Source organism: Hypanus sabinus, chromosome 27, assembly GCF_030144855.1.
Source record: "Hypanus sabinus isolate sHypSab1 chromosome 27, sHypSab1.hap1, whole genome shotgun sequence".
Taxonomy (NCBI): domain Eukaryota; kingdom Metazoa; phylum Chordata; class Chondrichthyes; order Myliobatiformes; family Dasyatidae; genus Hypanus; species Hypanus sabinus.
In genome coordinates, this window is record NC_082732.1 from 33248344 (window position 1) to 33260772 (window position 12429).

Below are 12429 nucleotides of genomic sequence, written 5' to 3' on the forward strand. Positions count from 1 at the left end.
CCTCTGGTGTTTGACGTTTCTACCCTTGGAAGTAGATACTCTCTGTATCTTTGCCTCTCATAATCTTGTAAACCTCTATCAAATCTCCCCTCAGCTTCCGATACTCCAGAGGAAAATTATACATCAAGTGGTGAAATCCTACACGGAGTATTGTAAACATTTTTTTTCAATGTAGGAAAGACGTCATTAGGCTGGAAAGAGTAGCAAATGACTTATGAGAGTGTTGCCCGGACTGGAATCTTATGGTAGTGTTGAGTAGGCTGGGACTTTATTCAGTGAAGTGCAGGAGACTGAAGGCTGATCTTAAAGAGGTGTATAATATCATGAGGGGCATAGGTAGGGTGAATGCAATTACGAAGAAAGCATGGCAGCACCTCTACTTCCTTAGGAGCTTGTGATTTAGTATGACATCTAAAACTTTGATAAAGTTCTATAGATGTGTGGTGGTGACTGGTTGCATCATTGTCTGGTATGGAAATACCAGTGCTCTTGAACAGAAAATCCTATAGAAAGATGTGGATACACTCCAGTCCATTAAGGGTAAAGCCCTCCCCCCTGTTGAGCGCACCTACACGGAGCGTTGTTGCAAGGAGGCAGCATCCGTCATCAGGGACCTCAACCACCCAGGTCATGCTCTCTTCTCACTGCTGCCATCAAGAAGGTATAGGAGACTCAGGATTCACACCACCAGGTTCAGGAATAGTTATTACCTCTTAACCATCAGGCTCTTGAACCAGAGGGGATAACTTCACTTGCCCCATCATTGAAATGTTCCCACAACCAATGGACTCACTTTCAGGGACTCATCTCATGTTATCGATATTTATGTGTTATCATTCTTTCTTTTTGTATTTGCACAGTTTATTGTCTTTTGCACACTGGTTGAATGCCCAGGTTTATTTATTTATTGAGATATGGCGCAGAGTAGGCACTTCGGCCCTTTGAGCTCTGCCATCCAGCAATCCCCAGTTTAATCCTAGCTTAATCACGGGACAATTTACAATGACCAACTAACTTACCAACCGGTACGTCTTTAGACTGTGGGAGGAAACCGGAGCACTCAGAGGAAACCCAGGTGGTCACAGGGTGAACATATAAACTCCTTACTGGCAACGACAGGAATTTAACGCGGGTCACAGGTACTGTAAAACGTTGTGCTAACCACTAAGCTACCATGCCTTCCCAGTTGGTTCTGTCTTTTACTGATTTTGTTATGGTTATTATTCTCTAATGGATTTATAGGGTATGCCCGCAAGAAAATGAATGTGGTGTTTTATAAGTACTCTGATAACGAATTTACTTTGAACTTTGAAATACAAACGTTTGTAGTTGAGGTAGAACAATAACAACATTTAAACATTTGGATAGTTGCATTGATAAGAAAGGTTTAGAGCAGGGGTTCCCAACCTTTCTAATGCCATTAAACAAGGGGTCCGCGGATTCTGGGTTGGGAACCTTAGTTTAGAGAGAGGCACAGGCAAAAGGCTTGAACTTAGGTGTGCATCTTAGTTTCCACAGATGGATTGCCTGTTCCCTTGCCGTATTGCTGTGACCCTACACTACTTGACCCATTGAGTTCCTTCAGCAGATTATTCATTGCAGAGAATGTTGGTGTTGAGGTTTGTGTCAGCTTTGATGTTTGGATGTTAAAAAACTCTTTACCTCAGGCAGAAGCGAAAGACAAAGAGACCAGGGTTGGGATGGGATGGGTACTTTTCGGGGTCACCATTGCAGATAAATGGAGATACTTTGTAGATCAGTCACGCAAAGATGAGGAGCTTTAAGGTCCAAGGCTTCAGCTTCTCCGAGGGTCTTTCCTGGGCCAAACATATTAATACGATTATGAGAGGGCACACCAGCAGCTGTATTTCATTAGGCCTTTGAGGAGATTTGGTATGTTACTGAAGACTCTTGCAGATATCTACAGGTGTTCTGTGGAGAGCATTTGGACTGGTTGCATTAATGTCTGGTATGGTGGCTCCCAAACACAGGACTGGAGAGAGCTGCAAAGAATTGTACACTCAACCAGCCCCATAGTGGGCACAAAGCTCACTACCATCAAGGGCATCTTCAAAAGGTGTGTCTCAAGAACATGGCATCTATCATCGAGAACCCTCACCATCCAGGACATGCCCTCTTCCCATTACTACCATCATAGGGGAGGTACAGGAGCCTGAGGACGCACGCTCAACATATTAAGAACATTCTTTTCTTTGCCATCGAATTTCTGAACAGTCTGTAAATCCATGAATTAACAATTTTGCTCTCTTGCACTATTTCTTACTATATTTAAATTAATTGTTTATGAATAGCACTACTGCTGCTGCAAAGTTACAAGTTCCTCAATGTATGTCTGTGATAATAAACCTAATTCTGATTCTAGCAACACTTAGTTGTAGAAAAGATCCCAATGTGAGCGCGGAGTGCAGTATGATAAATTGAAATTCTTACAGGGCTTGACAGGTTACTTGCAAGGAATATATTTCCCTTTAGTAGTGAGTCTTGAATCAGGACGGTGGATGCTGCAGAGATTGGTATTGATGCTTCATGGGCTGCTACCTTATGTGTTTAATCCTGACATTTATTTATTTCTCTATTGAGATGACCAGAATAGGCCCTTCCTGCTCTTCAAGCCATGCCACTCAGCAACCCCCTGATTTAATCACAATTTATAATGACCAATCCTACCTACCAACTGGGAAAGTCTTTGGACTGTGGGAGGAAACCAGAGCACCCAGAGGAAACCCATGCGGTCACACAGAGAATATACAAACTCCTTACAGACAGCGGTGGGAATTGAACCTGGGTCGCTCGTACTGTAAAGTGTTGTGCTAACCACTAGGCTGTGATCACATGATCCTTCAGTTTCCTCCCACGTGCCAAAGGTGGCAGGTTAGTCAACTCCTGTAAGCAGACCCCACCCTAACTTTGGGTGGCAGGAAAATTATCTGGGATTGGGACAGGGTAAGAGTTATGGAATGCAAAAGGATATATGGGATTAATGTAGATGTAGCATGGACAATGTGGGCTGAAGGTCCCTCTCTATGCTGTATATTCTATGATGTATAAAGGCATTGGGGATTTCATTGCCAAATTTGCTGTTGACATAAATATAAGAGGACATAATAAGAAGGCTACGAAATGATGTAGATACGTAAAACTAATGGAATGTCCTTATTATTTGCATTTAATTTTGAGATCTGTATACCAAAGTTTGGTTTAGTTATGTAAGGTAATGGTAAAACCACATCTTAACTTCAAAGTTCAAAGTAAATTTTATTATCAAAGTACATATATGTCACCATATACAACCCTGAGATTCATTTTCTTGTGGGCAAGATACTCAAAAGATCTATAGACTAGTAACTGTATCAGATGACTGCTAAACTAGGGTTTTCAACCAGAGTTTGGAACAATTTTCTCTAGCCCACCAAACGTCACTGATGACCACCGGCACCATTTTGTCATCTACAAGACCATAAGACACCGAAACAGAATTAGGTTATTCAGCCCATCGAGTCTAGTCTGTGCCTTCTCATCATAACCTTTAATGCCCATATTCATGTACACCTAAGTACCATGAAGTTCCAAGTACAATGTTATTTTCCTTATTTAAGGAAGGATGTTAGTGCACTGTATGTAATTTAGAGAATGTTTACCAGACTGTTAACTGGACTGGACAGGTTGTCTTCAGAGGAAGGGTTGAACGGACAAAATTTGTATCCACTAAGAGGTAATTTAATTGAAACATAATATTCTGATAGACCTTCAAAGGATGGATATAAAGAGGATGTTTCCATCTATGAGAAAACCTAGAATAGTAGTTGCTTTTTAAGAACAATGGTCCCCCATTTAAGACAGACACAAGGCAAAACATTTTCTGCCAGAGAGTCATGAGTCTTTTATTTGGCATCTTACGGAATGCTTTCTGGAAATTTAAATATGCGACATCTTTAGTTCCCATCCATCAATTCTATATGTTATACCTTCAAAGAATCTGAGCAAATTTGTCAAATGACATTTTCCTTTGAAACCATATTAACTTGGGTTGGATTGAATTATAATTTTCTAAATGACTGGCTATTTCTTCCAATCTTTCAATTAAACAAAGTTCACCACACAATAAATATGCATGTGTCTTAAGACTGGCTGCTAGGAGCAGAACTCTTAGGTGTGTATCTATAGCTAGGGTGGCTAAGACTTTTGCACAATATTGTATTTGTCAATGTGGAATGGAGAGCGAGTTTATAAATCTGGCGGGAGCAAAGGATGTTGGGAATGGCAAGGGTAGAGCACCATCTGAGGGGTGTGGGACAGGTGACAGAGAAGGAGTGTCAGGGGTGGGGAGGGTGGTGTGGGTACAGACACACCCAGACCTGAGATGCCAGTTAAGGTCATTTGATTCCAAGCATTGGTTTATTGATCATTATGGAATGTTTCTCTGGTGCTTCCTGCTCCCTTCTCTCCCCCTTCCCCTTTACCCAACCATGATCCCCCTCTCCCAGCCCCCTACCCACTCTGTCCACAAAAGAGGCCCATATCAGAATCAGGTTTATCATCACTCACACATGTCATAAAATTTGGTTTTTTTTTGCAGCAATACAGTGCAATATATAAAATTACTACAGTGTGGTGAAAAAATCTTAGGCACCCTAGTCAAATATGTATGTCCCTAGGACTTTTGCACAGTACTGAGGTACCTATGCATCTGGAGTCTATTCTAGAGTCCAGCCAAAAATCTAGACCGACCATCCTTCATAACCTTGGCTTTCCAAAGAAATCCCCAACCACTGTTTGCACAATGAGATCCTGCAAGCAGCCAAGTAATAATGACCTGAAAGGGAAAGAAAAATAAATGTTAGTCCTTTTCTGCTCCAGAGGCAGATAAGAGTGGTGAAGGGGCAAAGCGGAATCAGAAACAGGTTTATATATTAGTACAAAGAGAGGAAAATTAGTGAGGTGTTGTTTATGGATCTTTTGTCCACCGATTGCAAAAAGAAAGGAGCTTTTTATGAAATGTGTTTATGTCTTCAGGCTCCTTGATGGTAGCAATGAGAAGAGGGCATGTCGTGGGTGATGGGGTCCTTAATGATAGATGCCACCTTTTAGAGTCATCGCCTTTTGAAGGTGTCCTCAGTGCTGGGCAGGCTAGTGCCAGTGACGGAGCTGGCTGACATGACACCATTCTGCAGCTTCTTTTCTGATCTCGTGCCGTGGCCCCACCCCCATACCAGATGGTTAGAATGCTCTCCACTGTACATCTGTAGAAATGTGCCAGTATCTTTGGTGACATGCCAAGTGTCCTCAAACTCCTAAAGAAATATGGCCACTGTCGTGCCTACGCCAGAGAAGCAGAGAAAGAAAGAGGTCAAGAAATGAAGAATAGCAAGAAAGGACATGAGAGTGACTGAGGAGGGAGAGAGGGGGAAGGGTAGAGAGAGAAAGGGAGAATATCAAAAACAGATTAGGGACAGGCACAGAAGCATTTTAAATGGAGTGTGAAATAGAGGGAGTAAGTACAAGAAAGAGAGAGAAAAAGATCAAATCACATAGAAAACAATGCTTTAATGTAGTTGTTAACGTGGCTCCTCTCACATGGAAGATTTTTTTTACCAGTGGTTTCTTGAAAAATAATGATGGTCGCTGCTCTAATTTTTTATCAGCCTGTCAATGGACTGTTGATGCCAATCTATAATGACACTAGGGGGCAGCAAATCCCGATCAAACATCAAAACTGCGGCAGAACAGTGAAGAAGAATTTTCTTATGGAAAGGCAAATTCCGGTTGATTTCCTCTTTTGAAAAGGGAAAGATATTCAATATTTTTCAACTGGAAAAAAATGTTCTTTTGAATTTTACAACAATTAGTGCAAACTTTCATACTGAAAGAGAAGGAAACATGAGAAGATAGAAGAAGAGATGAATGCAGGGAATTGATCTACTTTATTTTTTGCATTTGGACTATAAGGATTTCACACATTAGTTTAGTTTTCTTTTTGCCTCTCTTGAAGGTACAACCTTTTGCAGGAGTACACAGGGGTAACAGATTCTGAGTGGGGTGGGGCTGGGCCAGTTTGACGTGCTGGTAAATTTCTCGACACTGTTCAGAAGGACTGACTATTACAATATCAAATAAAAAAGATTTTAAAAAATACGGTCAAAATAATTTTTGAATCTTAGCCGTGTAGTCATGATTAACAAAGTGGATGTGAGTTTTTACAGCTGACACAGCAAATACAAGCTGGAGGTTTGTGCTTTCATAATATATACTCCAATAATATCTTACTGTTAAGTTTCAGAGCTCCTGAGCAGGATTGGAGTATGCTCAAAAACAAACTGTGTCTATACTGTGTGCCCATTTTTAGCCACTTCTAGGTCCCAGATTTCAGTGTTTTCGCTATAAATCTTTCCGTTGAACAGCTCAACAATGTGCGAGACATTAAGCTAGGTCAATTTATGGCTATGGTGAGTTTATTAATATTCCTGATCATTTAAATTCATCTAGATATGTTCCACACTTTTCTCACAGTCAGTTATGATACCTTCGTTCAGGAAAGCTGTAGAAAGGCAAGTTAGTATCTGTTCAATACCTTATGCTATCACATGTTCTTCTCACAATTTGATGGATTTTTAACTGGCTGTGGCGGGCGGGTTTGGGCTGGGTGGTTAAATTCCAGGTGGAAGAACTCAGCAGGTCAGTCTGCATCCATGGAAAGAAACAAAGAGTCTTCATTTCAGGAACCCTTCATTAGGGCTCAGCCCAAAATATTGACTCTTTATTACTTTCTAGAGATGCTGCCTGACCTGCTGAGTTCCTCCAGCATTGTGTGTGTGTGTGTGTGTGTGTGTGTGTGTGTGTGTGTGTGTGTGTGTGTATATGTGTGTGTGTGTTACTCTAGATTTCCAGCATCTACTAAGTATCTTGTGTTTATAAACTCCAGATTTACTTGTGGTCTTGTTTCCCATGCATCTATGGGTTTGTGGTGGTATCTACATGTTGGTCAGTGGTCCGCAGTTCAGTTAAAAGCCCTAATCAGGACTTTGGCTACTGTCTGCTCCACACTGCAATTTGTCAGGTGTAATTGTTTGGGAACGCGTTACCATTGAGACATCAAAGCATCAGTGAATGAGGTTTTCAAAGTAAAAAGGGCATAATTAATTTACAAACAAGAGAAAATATGCAGATGTTGGAAATCCGAGTAACACACACAAAATGCTGGAGGAACTCAGCAGGCCAGGCAGCATCTGGAAAAAAGTACAGTTGACGTTTTGGGCTGAAACCCTTTGGCAGGCCATCATTAATTTATGCCTTTTACTGTTCTGCTTATACGAACGCTACTCCACAATGCATTTACTCTATTCTGATATCTAAAGTTTTCGGAAATGTTCCCCCAGTAAATAATTTTCATATATTTAGGAAGGAAATAGTTTTGCCTCCACTGCTAGCACCCTTAATTTTTATTGCTTTCTTACCCTTCGATATTGATTCTCGTTAGGGTACAGGTTTAAAATCACTGGTCTACTATTAACCATTTTTGACAATGAGTATTAACCATTTATTCACCACTGAAGCCAACGTTATTCCCAGCAGGAGAACAGCATCAAGACTATGGGTTAAATCTTTTAACTTATACTGATCCATGGAAAGTTGGCTGCGTGGATTCAGAATTGGCTTACTCACAGAAGGCAGAAGGTGGTAGTATAAGGAATTTTTTTTGCCTGGAGGTCAGCGACTAGTGGTGTTCCACAGGGGCTTGTCTGGAACCCCTAGTCTTTGTGATATTTATAAATGACTTGAATGAAGAAGTGGAAGCGTGGGTTGGCAAGAATGCATTTAACCATTGACCAATGGCCAATACCAGAGGATATCTGTTTAAGGCAAGTGGAAGAAAAATTAGGGGTATTTTTTACACAGAGAGTGGCATCTGCCTGGGGGTATTGGTGGTAGAGTATGAGATTTATCATGTAAGTTGGTTTATATAGTTTAGCACACACTTGGCCCAAAGGGCCTGTACTGTTCTTGTTCTGTTCTTCCCTCTCTTATTTCCTCTTCCACCCATTTCCTACCTGGCTACAATTCACAGGATTGTTGTCCCACCTGAGTTCAGTTAACGACGCAGGCTGGATTAAATGGTGACTTCCCTGATTGGAACAGCTCAATCTAAAGAGAAACGGGGCTATGGGGAAGGGGTTTGGTGTTGACTAGATATGCGTATATACTTATAGCTGTGGAGTTGTGCTGTGCTAAATCCTATAAAGAAAATTGATAATTGTTTCCTTTTTAGAAAAAAAAACATTAGGGAGAAGGCAGGGCTCAGAGATCAGGACCACTGTGCTTGAAGAAATCTTGCATGCTTAGTGATGAATAATCTTGAGTTAAGTATGTCTCTATAATCAATAGCCTGAGAATGTGGTTTGACTGGACCTATTTTGGTCATACTGTATCCTGCTAACACCAACTGGGCTCTGAAAACCATAAGACAGCAGATGTGTTGATGTTTTAATGAAAGCTGGCAACTTTGAACTGAATAACAGAACAATTTTCCACTGATGGCGTGCTTTGGGTGTTGTGGGCTTGGTACTCCTATTGTCTGCAGGAAGAAACAACTCTTACTGTTCCAAAACGGCAATTGAAACATTCTTGAAGTATCGTCACTGTTGTAGTGTTGGAAAGGTAATAGACATGCTAGCACAAATAGAAATTAAATGGGTTAAATTATCGTGTCCAGTAGCACATAGATGAAGTTTCAAGGCCAGAAGCCAGAGTTCTGAGTTTAAATCCCATCACATTAACAGGCCCTTATGAACTCATCTAGTTCAATTATATCCATCTGACCAATTCACCCACCAACCTGTACATCTTTGGAAACCGGAGCACCCTGAGTAAACCCACATGGTCATGGGGAGAACGCACTTACTCTTTTGTCTGACAGTGGGGGTGATATCAGTGCCAAGCCCGTCTGTGCAAAAGTATCAATTGCACTGTAACTGAATGATTTACCAGGGCTCTGGACATACACTGTGTGCTGCTGCTGAGCTGTAAGTTTGCTGCATTTGGATTGGTGGTGTGGTGAAAGTGGAATTTTGGGAATTGGATTGACACAGCCAACAGACTGAATGAACACATCTGCACTGAGTTTTGTGATTCCACAACACATGCAGGGAAGTTTTTGGGTTTCGCAACAAATAATCCAACGACTTGTAGGGATTTTTTTGTTTATATAAAAATGATTGGATTTCCGACTCAGCTTTGGATTCATCTGGTGAAGTTGCATTCAAGTTTACTGTTTTTGTTTTAAATCAGATTCCCTCTCTTGTCTTTGGTTAGAATCCCACCAGGGTGGAGGTGTGTCAAATGCCTCAGCCAGGGTTCAGCTGAGAAAGGTGAATGTTAAAGACACCTTTGGAAGGCATTTTTACCAAATTAATTCTACTTTGCAGCACTTCAGAAAGAAGTTGGCTGAATGGGGCTCTGGGTTATTCCTAAACCATGGAAGGAGCTACATAATTACCAAGAACTTTATTCATCAATTCCTTGATTCATACTAGTGTACAACACAAAAATGAGTCCTCAGTGGCCCCCTATTCTGTACGAATCATCTTGTTTATCTAGGCAAATTCCACTTATTTCTTTTCCTGTCCACCAGGGGTTTCCAACCTGGAGTCCACGGACCCCTTGGCTGATGATCAGGGCCTCTGGCATAAAAACAGGTTGGGAATTCCTACACTGGAGCTTAGGAACATAGAGGGCTCTGCAGTAGGGAAATTCTAGGCAACTTCTAGGGTAGTTTACAAGGTGCACAATATTGTGGGCTTACTGGCCTGTAATGTGCTGTACATTTTCTATGTTTCTATATATATATAAACTTACCTTATATATATTTATCTTTCTCTATCTATATATGAGGGGTGATTGATAAGTTCGTGGCCTAAGGTAAATGGAGTCAATTATTGAAAACCTAGCACATTTATTTTTCAACATAGTCCCCTCCTACATTTACACACTTAGTCCAGTGGTCATGGAACATACGGATCTTGGACCTCCAGAAAGTGTCCGCAGATGGGTGATTGATTATTTTGTAGCCCAAGGTAGAAGGAGATGAGTTATTAACTTCAAACTTTCTGCAGAATCACTCAGAGTTGAACTGCATGTGCATGTAACGAGAGCTGTATAACACATCTCCTTCTACCTTAGGCCACGAACTTATCAATCAGTGTGTGTGTGTGTGTGTGTACTTTTATACAAGTATGTTTACTTGATATCATATATGTGTTAATTGGGCCTTGTGCTGTGTGCGACTGTTGGTACTGTGTTTTGCACCTTGCCCCCAGAGGAACGCAGTTTCATTTTGCTGTATTCATGGGAGTTCATGAATGGTTGAATGATAATTAAACTTGAACCAGAACTATCCAAAATGCTTTAAACACACAAAATGCTGCAGAAACACATCTTCAGTATCCAGGATTGTTTATTGTCATTCTTTGGTACGCCGGTGTGAAGGAGAACGAAATGATTGTTACTCCAGATCTGATGCAGCATAAAAAAACACAATAAATATAAAAACAATCCTATCAAACACAATGTACAAGAAGCTGTTTGAGTGTGGCCACAAGGTTAGCTTGTACACACAGATCGATTGTTTCTACATAAAGTGATGCTTGGTTCAGGAGTATCTGTACATAAGGTGACAAAGGCACATTTGGCAAGAGGAACTCCTCTTGGTAGTAGCAGGGCCTATGAAAACACAGCAGGACAGTGACTGTGTCAGTGTAGGTATGAGGTGGGGAATGCAGTGCAGGGGGGGAGGAATGAAGGGTGCTCAGGGGTTGTGGAGAGGAGAGGACGAGGTGGTGGAGGGGTGATGGGTGAGTTAATGGTGGAGGTGTTGATCAACCTGACGGTTTAGGGAAAGTAACAGTTTTTGAGTCTAGTGCTCCTGGCCTGGATGCTGCCGAGCCCCTTGATGGGATTGGGACAAGCAAACAGGGTGGCAGGGACTTTCACGATACTGCTTGCCCTTTTCGGGCACTTGTCTTGTATGTTTTCTTTCTGTCTTTAGTGTTTGTTGTGATGGAAAATAACTGGTTCTTTGAGTCTCAATAGTAGAGGCCTGGACACACACAGTTTTAATAATAAGGAATTTATTTACAAGGGGAAGTCGGGTCAACACAAGCAACTACAATATTCTAACAAAAAACGCTTAGGGTTAACACGTGTGGGGAAGGTTGGGTCCGCTGTACAATATACAGAAAGAGGTGTGGGGACAGGGTACGGTTACACATACAAAGAACAAGGGAAAAGCACTAGGACAGCTATCCCCCTTGACCTTGGATAGCTGCAGCTTCCTTACCAGGACCAACGATAGTCCTTCCCAAACATAAATCAATGCACTTTACCTTCAGTGAGGTGGTCTGTAAGAGAGACGAGCCAGGCACATGTCTCACCTTTTATAGCATGGGGGCTGAGGAGCTAATCCAACTAAGGTGACCAATAATTTAGGTGTGCATTGATTATTTGGGGGGGGGGGGTACCAAATGTTGATTGGCGTGTGGTGTGTCCTCCGACTAGCCAGGTGGCACTCTGGATATAGTGATCTGCTCAAGATTTTTAACATCTGCAGAATCTCTTGTGTTCATCGAATGCCTTTTTAAACGTTGTGGTTGTACCCGCGTCTGGCAGCTAGTAGTTCTTCTAGGAAGTTTCGATTGGCATGCTATGAAAGGACAGATGTTCCGCGAAGACAGGACGGAACTTGCAACGGGACTCCCACGTGTGTATAGATCACTGCCTGGACATACATCCGCGGCGGACATCTAGATTCAGGTCGCCCGGCATCCTGTTTGCCCCGTGCACAGCAGCAGTCTCGGTGACATTATTTATGATTCCAGCTGGAGTTCGGGAAGATAAACTGCCGCCTACCTTTCAATTGGCTTCCATTCTGCCTTCACTCAGCTATGCGATTAACAATTCCCCAGCGAAATATACCTTGCCTTCTCGCAGGACTCTGTCACATAAAGGAAATCCATTCAGACGCACACTTACCATCTAATTTTCAATTTACTTTACTCTCAGCAAAACAAAAATCTCCAGGTCACAAGCCAAGCATCGAAGATGCTGGAATTCTCCAGAATCAACAGAAAGTGCTAAAAGTATTCAGCAGGCAGGAGATGAAAAAAGTTAGCCATTCAGGTGGATAATTCAACCTGGTTTAAAGTGTTGGAGATGATTGGCTTGTTAACGTGGAAAAAGGGGTCAGCTGGGGAAAGAGAAAAGACTTGGGGCGAAAGGCGGGAATAAATAGAAAAGCCACGATGGCGCTCGGTCGAAGGGGTTCGTGATGGAGTATTCAGTTTAGAAGCACTTTATAACATCGTTTTGAGGTGTTTATAATCTCCCGTTTCTTCAGCAATTTCTGAAACACATAAACGC

General features: G+C 41.8%; 1 protein-coding gene across 1 annotated transcript in view; it reads left to right on the plus strand.

Moving 5' to 3' along the window:
* The first annotated feature begins 471 nt into the window (after positions 1-471).
* Positions 472-12429, plus strand: part of LOC132382201 (multiple epidermal growth factor-like domains protein 6) — a 418396-nt gene continuing 406438 nt past the window's right edge. Inside the window, exon 1 of the mRNA XM_059952179.1 lies at positions 472-1139. The gene's annotated coding sequence lies outside the window, so the exon portion shown is untranslated. The remainder of the gene's footprint in view (positions 1140-12429) is intronic.